Below are 15,035 nucleotides of genomic sequence, written 5' to 3' on the forward strand. Positions count from 1 at the left end.
CATTTCAACTTCCCCAAAATGCACATTTATGAGATTTTATTTTGATTCCCTGCATACATAGTTGCTCTCAATTTCTCCTTATCCTTAAACATTTCTTGTGTTAGTGCTCTGACTATTCTGCAGAACAATACTAAACAAATAAGTGAGGCAAAACGTTAGAAGAACTGAATATTAAGGGAAAAAAGAGGAGTCTTTGACATATGAGACCAATTAAAGGCTACTGACCTACTGTGCACACAATACATCATCACATGGTCAAAGTGAAAACACATTTATGATTTCTCCCACCTCTCCCCAGAAATATCTGATATTGTATGGCACTAAATAGCATGCCATACAACATATGTTGTACTTTTCCATCTGTTCTGTTGTGGCTTGTGAAGAATGTGAATGGAATGAAGCATTCCTTGGCATCATGTGGTCACTGGGAAAACAGAGGAGGACACATGGTGGCTGAAGCACGAAAAGGGGAGGTTTATCTTAAACTGGTATGAAATGAAATCCCCACACTGTCACTTGTACAATCTCAGTATCAGCATATATAATGGCTGCTTGGAGTCTGGTAAGGGCCTTGGGGGACCAACTTTATGCTTTTATGTAAACTTCCTTTGCTGATAAGGATTTTTCTTCCATTCCTCTTGGCAGCCAAATATCAATTTCCTGTAAATCCTGTTTTATCTCTTGTGTTCTATATTTAGAGATAAATGGCAATGGGTATCAGATTTTATGGCATGAATAATCAAGTGAGGTTTCAACCTCCAACATCCTCTTCCTCTCAAATACATTTGTACATGACTCACAGTGGAGTTTTTTTTCCAGAATAATGAAACCTACTATTTTCTAAAATGATTAAATGGCTGATGAAATGAAACCAGGAAAAGGTCTTGGTGGTATCTTGTATGTATTGTAAGTGGTCACCTTGCCAAAGCTTTGCTACTCAATCCATCAACCATAAAGGCAAGCAGTTCAGGTGAAGAACTATAGCTGCTGAAGTCTTTGTCCCTTGTCACTCACATTTTTTCAGCCGGAAGCGAGTCAGGTCTATAGAAAGGCTTGAGACAGCTTCACCAGACGTACAATTTTCTCAAGCAAGCCATGGTTTCTGGTGAGTTCATATTATGGAGCCATGTGTAATGCTGCATACCAGAGACACTGTAATTTTCTATGTCTTAAGCCTCTCCCCATGTGACCATCCTTTTCTGCAGCCAGTATGTACATTGTGTCCTTGGCTAGTGTACTGTAGTTGTAGCATTTCTCTGTTAACACTTTAAAGGACCACACCAGTAGTTTACATTTTAGCCCATTTACTACAAATCATATCTGCTTTACAACACAAGTAATCATTCCTGAGCTGTTTTTTGTACTTTATCTACCATTCCAGGAAGTCATCTCTGGTTCAGGACATCTGAATCACTGCACACTTCTTCTCAGATATTTCTGATGTTGTGCCAAATGATGTCTGTTTACCTTATTTAAGAATTTAAGAAATGGAAAGTCATGTTCCAACATAGTTACATCCAAGAAGTGTGGATGAGATTGATGCAGCTGCAAATTGATGTAAATCAGCTAACATAAATAACAAATCTTTTCTTTAACATATTTTATTGGAGTGTTTGGAGCATATGGAACAGCCACACAACAATATAAAAAGAAAACAATGATGAACACGGACATATTAACAAACAGACAGTTACACAAAGTAAAGGCCCAAGGCTCATTGTGATGGGCTACAAAGACAGAAATAGATGCAAGATAATAAATAAATGTGACTTATCCCATTTGGAGTTACATTCAGCAAGGGATGTAATCCATAAATTGTTAGTTATTAGAGGAGCCACATGTTGTGAATCTCAAGTGATAAATTTTGTTATCTCTCCTACTATCCCAAAAATAGCAATCACATGATCCAGCTGAATTACCATTTTGAAAGTCTCTGACATTGTTTTGAAGATTGAGCTCTAATAAGTGGAAAGATCAGGACATTTCCAGAATGAGTGTGCTAGAGAGGCAGGTGAAAGCTTGTATCTGTCACAGGTAGAATCTGGGAACATTTTAGAGAGTCTGACTTTAGAGAAATAGGGACAAAGCAGCACCTTGGCTTAAATGAGGCCATGCCAGGCACTCTTGATTGAGGCTGTATGCACTCTACCATCAAAGCCACCCCTAAATCCCCCTCCCATGCAGACCTTAGAATCTCCGGTGATGAGTTTTGTAAATTAGACAAGAAATTATGAATAAAAAATATTGCACCCCTTTTTGAAGGCTCAAAGGTAAGCAGAGATTCCAAGGGCAAGGGTTATACTTGACTTACATCTCAGTATTCTTGCTAGTTAGCTAACATACGCTAGCCAGTGCCGGGGTCAGGAGAGGGAGTGGGGGGTGGAGGGGGTGGGTGATGTTAGCTAACAATTTGCCATTCAATCAAAACTGTCATCAGGCTATTTGGAGCAAAACATAAAAAGCGCAAGTTCAGCTATACGGTAATTTGCATCGTCTTTGTTGTGCCATGAGGAGGGGGATTTTGGTATTTGGAAATGGAATGGCATGAGCAACATAAAGGCCCTTTTATAGATAAAAAATTTCTACCCTTGAACAACTGTGAAATAAATTTAATTTACCACAATCCTACTTTTTCAGATTCCTCCAGGTTCCAAGTGCCACCAGTTGAGCTGAGCTAACGCTAACCTTATACCACAAACACTGGCTAAAGCTCCCTACAATACACCAAAACTAGTCTAACGTTGTTTACTCAAATTTAAATTTCATGGCACAACAAAGACGATGCAAATTACTGTATAGCTGAACTTGCGCTTTTTATGTTTTGCTCCAAATAGCCTGATGACAGTTTTGACTGAATGGCAAGTTGTTAGCTAACGTCACCAACCCCCCACTCTCCCTCCTGACCCCGGCACTTAGCTAACTAGCAAGAATACTGAGATGTAAGTCAAGTAATACAGTACAGGATGCAACCAGTGCCAAATGTACCCTGCATAAAAGATCAATCGGTAATAAAGAAACACTCACATTGTTTTCTTGATAACTCTGGTTGGTGACTCACCAGGACCTCCCACACCCTTGCAGTCTCTTTTACTCAGAAGTTCACCCTCTTTTCCAACAGCTGCAAAAGCTCTGGGTGGATAGACTGGGTGGATATCATATGATAAGCTCCCAGAGAAACTGATGCAGTCATTGGTGAGAGGAATATTACCAAGCCCACGAATGAGTAGGGAGATGGTCTGGATGGTTTTTTGTGAGATGATGTGAAAAAAGTTCTTGCATAAGTAAAAAGAACTCAACTGAAATTCCCCCCAAAAAATCCAAAATCTCTGCAAGACATAATGACGTGATTAGGCCAGGGTATCACTCTAGTCAAGCAATTGCAAAATGGGAGAGAATGTGAAGTGATCTGTCTGACACAGATGAAGTCCCTCCAGAACGGAGAGAGCAGCAATCCAGGACACTTCTGGGTGCATTTACTGGGATTTAAAATTCCTGCCCCTTAGAGAGACCACAGAGACAAGAAAGAAGAACTGAAGATGATGTCTCAGCAAACTGATGCAAAACAAGGGGAGGTTCAGATGTCATGTATAATGTTTTGATTTACACCCTGCACCTTGTGCGTGATCCATTTGGCATCAGAGCTGACATCAACCCTGGAGTTTTTGCACAGGCCTGTTTTTTTTTGGATTGGCTTTATCCAACATTTTCTCTTTATTTAACTGAAACAAATCTAAAGTAGCTGCTGCAGTGACTTGGGGGTTAGGGGACTTGTTATTTTACCTTTTTACTATTATAAGTGGCTTTAAAATAATTGCTTGAATAAAACAAAAATGCTGAATGGAGCTTGTTTCTTATTAATACAGTTGTCTTGTTTTCCTTCTATTTACCAAGAAGGGAAAACAAACACATCCGTCTTCATGTAAACCCTAGAGTCTTTTCTTTGATTCAGGAACTTTCGGATTATGAGTGGCATGATGTCTGAATATGAACTAAACTCAGCAAGATTTATGGCATGTGATGATATGCCTCACTCACAGTTTGAAGGTTTGTTCCAGCTCATTATCTGCTCAGTTCTTCAAGTTTAAGAAGCAAGTAAAAGTTTCAGAGGTGGTATGTAATTGTTACTGAGTTTTACTGCTCTTGTATTTCCTCATTTGCATGCCTGTACCTCAACTCAAAGAGCTTGTTTGAAGATACTGGTACATTTGTTCTATATATTCTAATAAGGAAATGCAGTAATCCTTAAAGGATGTTAAAAATTCTTACATTTTTCATAAAAAATAACCCCTTTATTGTCCTTAAGACATTTTTCAGAGGAAAGTCTTTTTCCTCTTTCTTGCCTTCTTTCACTATTTTTCTTTTTTTCACTTTCTTTCTCTCATCTTTGTTTCTTTCCCTTTCTTTCTGTCCATCTTTCCTCTTTCAGTTCCATTAGGATGATCACTAATCTGTCACATGCTCCCTATTCTAATGTTTGCAAAGTGCATATTACGGATATGTATGTTGAGAAATGACAGATGTTTTTGTTCACTGCTTTGAGGTTAATAAATTCTTGGAAAGGCAAGTTATTATTGGATTTTTTTAATCTTTCAGTACAGTAGCTCTTAAGGTATATCTAGCTTTGCTTATCAGATTTAAATGCTTAACCTGTGTACACTTGGATACATTTTTCACATTTCTGGTGAAAGCCAAACATCTATAAGAAAGCAGTGCAGTTTAAATGAAATCGTCTAAGATGGAAGTGTTGAATCTGCCTGTAATGTATAGAAACAGTTTCTATTTTTCACTGAGTAATAATCCTAACAGGCAATGAAAAATACTTTTAGGCAGTTTTGCAGTTTATATTTGAGATTGATATAGGATGACAGGAGTCAAAGAACAGGATTTTATGCCTTTAAAGTTTCATGAATAAATTTTACAGAAAATTCAACTGCAGTATTTAAGTGTTGATTTCAGTTTATTGTAAAGCACTTTGAGCTACACCCCTGTGTGAAAGGTGCTATATAAGTAAAGTTTTATTATTATTAAAACTCTTGTCATCAATACTGCAAAAGACACTACATTATAAAGAACTTTTGAGTAAAATTTATTTTTCAGTGAAATTGACTGGGATTCAATGTACAATAAGTTACAACTTTTAAATCTCACTGAAAGAATTAGTTTAATAGCAGCGTGGTCATGCTAATTCAGCGGGAAAAGGCTGTTGGATTTACTAGTTTAAAATATAATTTCTTTGTAAATTACAACAGTTTTAGACTGTAAGATTTACAGGTTGTTCTATAAAGTTGTTTACATTTTTACCATTTATATATATATATATATATATATATATATATATATATATATATATTTTTTTTTTTTTTTTTTTTTTTTGAGTGTACATGGATGCCTGATAAAAGGTAGGAGGAAGAGTTTTAGCAGCAAAGCCTTCGTTAAAGGCATCAAGTAATACAGGGGAGATTAATTCAGACAAAGCCTTAAAGAATTCAGAGGTAAACCCATCAGGGCCAGGGGTTTTAGAGCTTTGCATACTTTTTTATTGCGTGTGTAAAGCCTTCAAGCAAGAGAGTATCATCAAGACTGGCCTTGTGGCTTGCTTGTATTATTGGAATTTGTTGTCACTTATAAATGAAGAAGTGAAAGTCACTTAAATTCATTGTTATTTTCCTGTTGGTCAGTAAGAATTTCACCAGATTCTGTGCAAATTTCTTCTAGAAATCTTGATGTGGCAGCTTGATGAATCTGATGAGCCAATAGGTGCCCAGCCATCCCATGTTGCTCATACAATCTATGTCTGGTCTGCAGTATCTTAGCCGATTCGTCAGTGGAAAGGAGATCAAAATCTGATTAGAGAGAGATCCTCTTATTGTAGAGGTCTGGAGAGGAATGCCGACGATCAATTTCTAATATTTAATCTGAAATCTAAGATGATGTGTAACATGTTACTGTAATGAAACATTGGCTAAAAGTTATGTAGACTTGCTATTCACGATGAATGGTAACACAACTCAAGCAAAATCATACAGTAAAGCAATAAATAACCAATTGCTTTCTGGAAAGTTGGTCAGAAATATTTGACTGTATAGACTGTATTTGAAAATGGTTGCCAAAAATGTAAAGTATGTATAATCTGCAGTTAAAGGGCTGAAATTTGACACAATTCAGTGTTATGGTCTTTTAAATCTCACCGACCCACCACTGGGCCAGTAATTACAAACTCATGCTGTGAAGAAGATAACAAATATGTCAGTCTGAAAATGTGTGTGAAGTGTTTATACATAAAGCTTCTTTGTAACTTTGACCCCTTTTAATCATGATGTAAATACCGCTTCCATATAAAATACAGTACAGTTTTCTCTGTTCTTGAAGTTCTTCCTTGTCAGTTATATATCAGAGCATCAGTTAGAGCTTTCACCAAAAGTCAGGATGTAATGGAAAAAATTGTGGCTGTTCTGCTGTCGATATAGATCTTGATTGACCCTGAAAAGTTCTGACTGTGTCATCAAAGCGTCACTCGCCCTGACACGACTGACATCAAGTCACTCATCAAACACATCAACTCAATCTCTCAGAACAGTGCGCTGTGACAGCTCGATGCTTTCCATTTCACCCACTCTGTTCTCTATTTCTCACCCACTCTTTGATTTGCCCACTTTTACTTTGAGTGATGATATATTATATCAATCAATCTCTCCGCCTCTATATCAGGGACCCTCTCTTCAATCTGTGTCATGATCTCCAGCCCTTTGATTTGCTGTGGGCATGGTTGAATGATTGAAGAAAAAAAAAAGGGAGAGCGGGGTTGAAGTGTTGGGATTCAGAGCCTCAGACAGATCAAACTGAGAAAGCAAGACAAGGCTGACAGCTCCAGGGCTGCTGTATAAAAGGAGCAGTGAGGCTGCAAGAAGATGCAAATTCTCCCCTTTTCAAAGCAGAGATCCTCTGGGCACAAATGGAGTTTGCACCCCCGCCCCCTTGGGTGATCTAGTTCAGTTGAGTGCATTTCATAAAACCAATGAACAATGATCCACAAAGGAATTCACAGGGCAAAAAATTTAGTTGAAAATGTGAAAGGAAGTCTATTATTATTTCTTTTTTTTTTTTTAACAAGGAAATAAACCTCATACCTCATATTTTGTATTCTACCTCTAGTTATTCACTAGCCAATTCTTTAGAAGCCATGCTAGGTACTTTTGTCATTCCCTCTGCACTTTTCTAGCCCTCTTCATTTAATCTCATAGTCTCTGTCACTTACTACTGGGAAGAGGTGAACATGTCCTAATCGCCTTTCTCTCTACACTCCCCCAGCTCCCATCACCCCTCTGAGCGCAGCCAGCATGAGGGCTAATCCCTCTGCAGCTAATGAGGGTAGAAGGAATCAGGCCTGGGTCCTGACTTCTGCAAATATTTCCATTTGGTCTCACCATTCCTCCTCCGTACAGCCTCACAGTCGTGAATATAATGGCCTAAAATGCCCCCAAAAAGTGCAGTGACTGAAGAATGCGGGGAAATGAATGAACTAGAGAGTGAGACCAGCGGTAGTGGTCAATTTTATGGACGGAAAAATTTGCAACAAATGCAGGGAGGGACGTGCTCAGCAAATATACATACTAATTAGAAGCATATGAAACCAGGCTTTTAACTTCTAACAAAACATCCCACATTATCCAATTACCTCAGCACAAGAAACAAAAAAACCCAGTTTGAATCCTTTAAAAGTAATGGTGTAACTGATCCATTGCACAATCACTGACACAGCGGCTTGCTCATTTATTTTGTCCGCAGCAACCTAAGCTGACCTATGATGATGTAATAATGTTTGTAATAATTTCCACTCTGCAAATGTGACTTCGACTTCTGCCTAAGATTCCCCCTCATTTCATCAGCTACGTTCACCAACTGTTTGCCATTGACACTTTTTTTCCCCCTGCTCTGCTGTCTCTTATGTACTGTAACAGGGTGTGCAAAGTCAGTCTCCCATTTACTGTCACTGGAGCAGCTTCAGGCAGAGTCGATCGATAGCATCACAAATTACTATCTGAGATCAGCTTCATGTGTTTTCAATTTTTGGAAAGGCTTCTGCATGTACATAGACATTCAGAATAAAGAGTAATAGATTGTCTGTTTTTACATTTTCCTTGACCCACTAGAAAAGCTGGGTGTATCTAGTCATCCCTTTTGAAACCCTCACTACATACATAATAGCGTGTCAGGTGGAGTTCATTGACACGTACTGGTGTTTCAGTCAATTAACCTTGGGTTTAAGATCAACTTTCTAAAATGTCCAAAAGGTATAAGTGTATGAATTTTGAGGAGGTGCTGTATTTTGTTCCAGGAATCAGGTGCACTGAAATTAAAAGCAGTCTTTTCAAGTTCAGACCTAACTTGTGGAACATAAAGCAAGAACCGGTCAGTAGAGTGGGTCTGATAGAGCCCATCTGAGTAACAAAGCAATCTGAAAGGTAATATGGTAATTTTCCAATAAGGGTTTTATAGATAAAAAAAGATACCAGTGAGTAACACATCTCTCTTGGAGAGAAGACCACCCAACCCTATCATATTAAATACAATGATGTGTACCATAGACATCACCAGTAATAAATATCAAAGCATAGTGATAGACAGAGTTTAAGAATGGAAGAGGATGCCTATCTGTGAATCCCATCATCATAGTCCAAGACTGACATGAAAAGTGCTTAAACAAACCTTTTTCTACAAAACGTGGGAAAAATGGTTTTATTTTTGTAGAAATAGCCAACCTTTTGCCTGAGTCAGCATACAAGATTATCTATATGAAATATGAATGTGAGTTTTTCATTAATCCAGATGCTGAGATGTTTATATTCTTTGACTATCTCAATCATCAAAGTCCATTCATAGTAGAAACATTAAGATCATTATAGTCTATAGCTCTGACTCTGGAAAATGGCATGAACTTTGTTTTTATCCGCATTCAGTACAAATCTTAGGTCGTTAAGAGCAGCTTGCATAATGTTAATGGAATGCTGTAAATTTTTGACTGCCAGATGTACAGAATCAGCAACATAAAACTGACATCTGTGTTCAGATGGGCATCACAGTTTGCCAAGGATGAACAACATTGTTGAGATAAATAGTGAAAAGAAGTGGACCTAAAATTGAACCCTGTGGAACACCTTTTGTTACTGATAAAATCTCAGAGTGGTAGCTTCCCAATTTAACAGGTTGTTGTCTCTCTGATAGGTAGTTACTGAAACAAATTACATGCACTGATATCAAATCCAACATTATGTAGCCTCTGAAAGAGCTGGCAATGGTCTACAGTATCAAATGCTTTGGATAAATCAACAAAAAGTACCGCATGGTGCTTTTTTTAACCCAAAGCTGATACAACGTCATTTAGGACCATAGTAGCAGCAGTTACAGTACTGCACCCCGGAAGCTCTAGAGAGAAATACCTTTATTTGATAATTTACTAAGGATTCAAGGACCTTTGCCAGGCAAGGCAGTTTGGATATTGGTCTATAGTTGTTAAGATTGGTCTTGTCACCTCCCTAGTGTAGTAGTATAACATGAACCATTTTTAAAACTGGGAACCAAACCGGAGGAAATAGAAAGATAGAAAATTTGAGTTATGAGTTATTTGCTCTAACATAATTTGCGCTAAGAGCCTAAGAAAAAAGGGATCCCAATTGTCCTCTCCAGTTCACTTCCTGGGATCGATGGCAAGGAGAGCATTTTTGACTACACTTGAAGAGACAGGATCTAGGGTAAACAGAGCAGACCAGCTACTACAAAATGTTTATTAAAAGTTTATCTCTTTATGGTCAGAAAATTAACAATCATTGACTTTGACCTGGTTAAGGACCTAGGAACTGAGGAAAAGTTATTTTTATTTCAATCAGGAGAGACTTCAATTTTATAAGTGATAATAATTTTATTGAACATGCATAATAAGATGAAAATGTGAAGTCTTTGGTGATTAGAGCCCATTGTGATGAATATCCCCCGATGTCCAGACACTGGTGGGGTGATGAATAAGGGAATATTTTATATATATATATATATATATATATATATATATATATATATATATATATATATCTGGATGATGAGAAGAGGAGCAGGCTTCTCATGATCTCGGACCTGGGGGCTGATGTGATGAAGGTGAATGGGGTAGAGGAGGGTCACTGAAATGGCAGCTGACAGTGACAGAGACGAACAGATTTAAAGTTTGGCAGCTAACATAATAGGCTGATAGATATGGTGGCAGAATCTGATTTGTTGACTAAGAGTAATGCCCCTACTCAGTTGATATGAGAGCAGGAAAAGGTGGGGTGGGGCGACTAATAAATAGTCTTCCTGCTTGGATTTACACTAAGCTCCATTAGAATTTACAGCCTTCCAAAAATTTGCAGTGGTTGAGTAAGAGAGATTAAATCAGAAGTTGTTCCGATTTGGCTTTCCTCACTATGGATGTGCATCTGTTTCTAAGTTTTCTGAAAGCAGTCCAATGGGAATTATACCCAGAGTGGGAAGGGACCAAGCTTTGTTTTTTTTGATTAACAAGTCTGATAGATCATTGGTAAACCAACGGTTTGATCTATTTTTTACTTTGCAATTCTTAAAGGGGGCATGCTTGTTTATGACTGAGAGGAAGGTCTTGGTGAAACGGTCGAAAACCAGCTCAATATCCAGAATGTTGGATATAAGATGAATATCACTATGATAGAAATCATTTAAAAAGAGTTGTTTAATAATTTTTTTAAGTGATGCTTATCAATAATTAGGGATTGTGATCTCTTAAAGGCCACCAGAAAGTGATCACTAATCCCAAGATCAAATACACTAGCAGAAATTTTTTTATTAATTACATTGGATAGGATAAAATCAATTAGCATTGAGTTCAAAGGGTTTTTGTAGATTATGTCTAGTAGGTTCAGTGATTAGCTGTGACAGATTAAGACTGCAACAGACGTCTTTAAAGTAATCAGAGGCATCAGAAAGCTAATCAATGTTAGAATCATCCATGACAATTACCTCACTATGAACATATCTAGAGTGTATATCCGTCAGATCATTAATGGAGCTAGTGACAGCTGAAGGGGGCCTGTACATACCAGCTACGACAACAGAATCATTAGACACCAAAATAAGAGAGCGATGAACAAACAATGCCTTGATACATGAGAAACAGCATGTATCAAGGCAGAACAACACAGAAAAACAGCATTTGATATATACGGCTACGCCCCCTCCCACTTCTGTCAATTCTGAATAAACTATAATCATTTATTGCCACATCAGAGTCACTACTACTCTTCTTTAACCTTGACTCAATAAGAACCAATAACTTATATCTTCTCATGACCTAAATCCTGATGCTATATTTCAATACCACACAAACGTCTGGTATTTAAATGTAGAAATCCCAAACCTTTCCTGGATTTGAGAATGTGCGGTGCATTTAGACTAAACAATGTAGGGTTCACAGCAGTAGGAGGAGACTCTGAGGTAACATAGATAATATTAAAATTAATATTCCTGCCATTATAGGACATATTATTCCTTGAGTTCCGCCGAGACGGGTGTCCAAGAGGCTCACAAATAGTGATTACATGAGAGACATGTCAAGGACTTCAAATCTGTTTGATAGCTGGAGAACCGGCATTGGAGCGGGAGGAGGAGGATGAGGTGGACAAAGATTTGGCTCTGCAGACTGAAGACCAGGATTTCGATGGTGTTGGGGTAGAGCAGGCTGGAACCTTGGGTTTTGCCCCCATTTGTACCCATTTGGCTGTGCTGGTGGAAGGACTGGGCAGGGTATGTTGGGTGCGCTTTCTTCCTCTCCGGTAGTAGGAAAAGAAGTGGCAGAAGTGAAGCATGGCACGGTCAAGTGGAGCTCACCTCCAATGGTGGTAGCAGCAATCCCAACTTGACCCATAGGGGGATATGGAGTGGAATTAACTGGAGAAATCTTTGCTTTGGCTCCCAACCGAGTACACAGAGCTTTAGCTGGAGGAGGAGGCTGTAACGTTGGCAGTGGGACCCAGGGCTACTAGAGAGTCGAGGAGCTGTTTGTCATCCTTAATCTGATAAAGGACAGAGATTCTACCCTCCAGCTTGGCAATCTTCTTGCCTAGATGGACACAGCTGTAACACGATGGTGGAGAGGTAAGCGGTGGCATACTGGAGCCCATTCACACAGCGTGGAGGTTAGCTGTAAGCTCAGCTAGCTGGCCCAGCAAGTCAGAGACTAAAGCCAAACTGTAGGGCAGTCAAAAAGATCCAAAAGTCAAGACCAGAGTTCATCTCCAAAACTCAGTGAGGAAACCTCAAAAATACCAAAAACTACATTAGTTTGGCATGTTAGCATGCCTACTTTCTCTTATATCTTAAGATCAAGACATCTGATGACTAAATTCCTTTATCTGGTTAAAAGATATGGTTTAAAAACAACCAAGATCTAAAAAATGTATTGCAAAAATGTGGCTTAAAACTGAAGGAAAAGTCAATTTATGACAGAGCTTCTGCCGGACAACGCTGACACATGCGTATACACTCTCCCCTTTGGAATTATGGATCGATTTGTAGAGAAAACAGCCATAAAAGAGCATGGTGTGTATCTTGTGGTTGCCTTTCAGAACCTTGCAGGCTAAAACCATCTTATCTTGGCAAGCACAGATAAATAGGCAGCTAATTGGTTAGCTGGCAAGTTGTCCTGTAAGAAGATTCTTATGTTCATTGTCACAACACCATCTAGGGTCTAATTTCTGAGTTTACTTTTGGTTGGTCTGTTTTATGTTTACCTTTGCTGTTTTGAATTGTTTATGTAAACTTGACATGTTTTGGAAAGCTTTATATTGATTATGCTCCTTGACTCAATATAGTTCCGCTTGTGTTGTGATTGCTAGATGTCTACAAGAAAGGTGCCAAGTGCAAATCTGATATGAACTACAGTTAGAATAAACACAACTATAAGAATAAGACCAAGGTCCTGTTAGATAAATATGATTGAAACCAGTCTAAGGCAGTATCCCTGATGACAACTGATTTTTTCAAGGCCATCCAGTAAATTTGTGGGTGGGTGTTTTTGATGGTCAAACTTCAACTTGTGAACTGTAAGCTCAGGATGACTGGTATTGGGTGATTAAGAATGTTTAAAGCGTGTCAAAACTTACAAACTGTCCACAGTTTCCTTGTGGCCAACCGCACATGGACAAAATTGAATGAATAAAGATTCAAGAGAAACTTGTATTGGGCCAAAACATTTGGGTGTTGTTCTTATGGACCACACAAGTCAAGTTGATGAAAGTGCAGCAATTCCAAAGAAAACAGGCCTTGAAAATTTTCTGTTTGTATATGCTGTGCTATCTTGTTTATTTTTTCTGCTTTAAAAACTTAACTCTTAACTTTCCTGCAGACATAAAAAACTAAATGAAAAATAAATTAATACAAAAAAAAAACAACAACACCAGGGAAAGACACAGTAAAAAATAGGGTCTTGTTAGCTGTAACAAGACCACCAGTCTTAACATAGTGCACCGTGTCTAATAAAAACCAATCTTTTACTCCACCTCTCTTATACATTGGATGTGAAATAACAGTAAATAAGTTTTGTTAGTCAGCAGTTGTGCCATGATGACTTTTTTTTTTAAGTCTTCCATGTGTCATCTTCCTTCAAGACCAGGCTTGATTAGTTGATGCAGTTCAGTGAATTTAGGAAGAGAAATTTCCCCAGAAAGGTTGTCATATCCGGATAGTTTGCAAATAACAGGAAATGAACAGTCCATGTGACCAAAGTGGTAAGGACTGACTGACTCTCTTTAGTAGGCTATAAAGTGTTTAATTGATGACAACAATCAATATAAAGGTTTATCTTGACGATATTAAACAGTCAATTTTAGACAATGATTATTTCCAAAACTGCTGTACCATTTTTTTAAATGGAACTGTTTGGTTTGTATGCTTCACCTCTGTGCCAGCTTTTTTTCCTCTGACATTTCCTAAGAACAGAGCTTTGAAGCGAAGGAGAGCTGATTTCTTTTGTAGTCTCTTGACTCCCACATATCCCCTCTGCCCTCTTCTTTTAGCCCTCCTCACCTCCCCCGCCCAGTGTCTTGACTCCTCCACAGCTGCATGCATAAGTTGAACCACACAGCAATGAAGGGTAGCTCTAAAAACCCAGTAGGGGAAAGGATGCCAAGTTAACCGTTAATGAGCTTTTTAAGGCAGAAAGCAGTCACTGCAAAAGATTAACCGGGACAGATAGAAATCTAATCTCTAATCTCAAATCACAGGAGGAAGGATTTCCAGGCAAGTCAAGTCAATTTTATTTGTATAGCACCTTTCATCCACAGTGGAAGTTCAATGTGTTTAAGATCAGCATAAAAGCAACTGATCAACATAATAATAAAAAAATGTTTTAAAGCAAAGAAATACAGTAAAAAATGAACAAATCAAGCACACATACACGCACACACACACACACATACACACAAATAATAATAAATTAAAATAAAAACTTGAAAAACAGTTTTCCAGCCACACACATCAATATTGTACAGATGAACTGATGTGTTTTTTCCACTAAAACCTATGCTACATGATGGGACAGGCAGCAGTTAAATCAATGCCTATGTCATGCATGACAATGTTGTATTGCAACATTCTCACGCTTGACTTCTTTCACTCTTTAATTACTAAAAAACAATTGAATGAACACACCTTAGATTGTGGCTCAGTGGTTTTATCTGGTGTAGATTGAGTGACCTTTTAGTCTCATCCAGCTTTACTGTAACAATCCTTTGGGGAGTTCTAGAGAGGATCAACTAAAATGGGACATCTTTTTAATCTTGCACATGACATTTTCCGGGTGTTTGTCAGATGGGACTGTTGGATCTAACATTAAGAGAGAGAGTGATAGCAGCAAGGTGGTTTCACCAATGATGAAATCATGACATGAAATCATACTATAGAATGTGTTAGGGTGTTTTTCATCATGATTTAACATTAATTTGTTCTATGAACTGATAAAATATAGTGACTCCCTGGCT

Source organism: Thunnus maccoyii, chromosome 3 (genome assembly GCF_910596095.1).
Source record: "Thunnus maccoyii chromosome 3, fThuMac1.1, whole genome shotgun sequence".
Lineage (NCBI taxonomy): Eukaryota > Metazoa > Chordata > Actinopteri > Scombriformes > Scombridae > Thunnus > Thunnus maccoyii.